Source organism: Otolemur garnettii, unplaced genomic scaffold (genome assembly GCF_000181295.1).
Source record: "Otolemur garnettii isolate 467f Iridium unplaced genomic scaffold, OtoGar3 scaffold00229, whole genome shotgun sequence".
Classification (NCBI taxonomy): domain Eukaryota; kingdom Metazoa; phylum Chordata; class Mammalia; order Primates; family Galagidae; genus Otolemur; species Otolemur garnettii.
In genome coordinates this window covers 1,967,697-1,970,022 of record NW_003852624.1, presented here as the reverse complement: position 1 = coordinate 1,970,022, position 2,326 = coordinate 1,967,697, and positions in this window count along the sequence as shown.

Here is a 2,326-nt window from a genome sequence, read left to right as displayed (position 1 = left end):
AATAATAAGAGAACATCTATGGGATCCAGGGTCCACAAAAGGTTCCTTGACTTGACACTAGGAAAGAAAAAATTAATAAATTAGACCTTATTATAATTTGAATGAAAAGCTTTTGTTCAATGCAAAACCCTATCAACAGGATGAAAAGGCAAGCTACAGAGTGAGAGAAAGTCTGTGTAAACCACACATCTGACAGTGCATTAATATCTAGAATAGAACATATAAGGATTTCTCAAAACACCAGTTAAAAATAAATCTAACTGGAAAATGGGCAAAAGACATGAAGAAACACTTCACTGGAGAGGAGTTAAGATGGCAAATGAGCCCACAAACACATCTTTGATTTCATTTAGACATTAGGAAAATGCAAATGAAAAGCACAATAAGATATCACTGGGAGGCTTTCAGAAAGACTAAAACAAATCTTAGTGACCATATCAACTGCTTGCAAAGAAACTGGACCTCTGGTATGTACTATATTGTTGTTGGGAGTGTAAACTACTAGAGCCCCTCTGGAAAACGGTTTGGCAGTTTCTTATCAAAACAAAAGACGTAATTATTCTAAGACCCAGAAATTGTGTTCTTCAGTATCAGAGAAGAAATAAAACTTAGGTGGTCCCAAAAAAATCTATATACAATGTTCATAGCAGCTTTATTGGAAACAATGCAGATTTTCTTAATGGGGGAAAGGTTAAGTAAACTGTGGGACATCATGTCTGAAATACTACTTAGCAATAAAAACTATAAGCTATTGATTCATCACAAACGTGGATGCGTGTCCAAGTTTACTCTGGGTATTATCCACATAAAACATTTCTGGCCCATTTGACTTAACTAGAATGAGCCAAAAATTATACAAGCCTTTTAAAAACCAGGAATGTGAGAGATTTTTTTTTTTTATTTTATTTATCGTTGATATTTGTTGTACTTGTTCGTTTTGTTGCAAATCCTGATTCTCAGCAACACACGTGATCAGATGGGGTTAAACATACATTCAGGAAATCATAAAGGCTCTGGAAATTTCAAGTGAATGTTTTCTTTTTAATTACTAAGCTTAAAAAAAAATATCTCACACCACCAGAGATTCTCATGAAGGCTTTTAGTCTGAATACGGCCAACGTTCTACTAGGAGAGGAAATAAAAGTACTGTTCGGAATTTTTCTCTCACTCTGTGGTTAAAAGCCGAGCCAGTGATCTAGAGTCAATAGCAAATTCACAATTTACAATAGAAAAAGGTATGAATCTTTTATACAACTAGTGGTGATAGATAGATAGATAGATAGATAGATAGATAGATAGATAGATAGATAGATAGATGAAGAACTGTTCTCAGCTATTTGTTCATTCCTGGTATGGGAAAAATAAATATTGCTTCCTTAAGCCAGAGAGATCACTATTAAAACCCAGCAGTACCTTGACGATCTGTCAAAGTTACTTAAAGCAAAAAACCTGAACTGGAAAAAAATGTTATTGGAATGTTCACTGACATTACTCTGTAAATTCTGAGTTGTGTGTTCAATATTTTTGGTAAAATTCAGTGAAGCAAAGTTGATGGACAGGGGAATTCTCTTCATTTTCATCCACAAACATTGGTTTCCAAACCTTATTTGCCTTCCTTGATACAAATCTGACCACTGTTCAGAGTTCTATCTATAGATGCAGACTATACCTATAGTGAGAATATGTCATTCCATGTAAGGATCGTTTGGGGAAAATCTGTTTGATCACATCTTCAAGGTCAAAGCTGGAGTTTCTGCATTGTTAAAGAAACACAAAAAAGTTTAACCGCTCCAAAATATAAGAAAGAATTCTCAGAGCTTTGGCAGATATTCCAAGAATATTTGAAATTTTAGTGTATTTAAAAAGGTAGGAAAGATCATTATCTTTACATACTGGGATTAATCGTGTTTATTGTGAAGTTATGATCTCATTCAAGGACGTGAAAATCAAAAAGATCTGGGTTCGAGTCTAGGCTATGGTATTTGCTAGAAGTGTGACCCTGGCAAGGTACTTAATCTCTCTAAACTGTAGTTACTACATCTTGCTAAGCCTCCTCTCTAACATAAAATAATAGTCGTAACTATTTCATTGAGTTTTTTAAAGAATTATATTAGAAAATTTGCAGAAGCTAAACTTCCATATCTTTCAAAGTTAGTGCAAAATACTTAGGATGATGGCCACATGGTAAGCCTTTAATAAGGTATTATTTTATCACTATTAGCCAAAACCCACTATAATGATGATAATAGGCTAATATAGCTGTCCATTTTTCTCTGAAAAATCTTTTTAAAGAGAACCTTAAAACATATTTAATTTTCTACATATT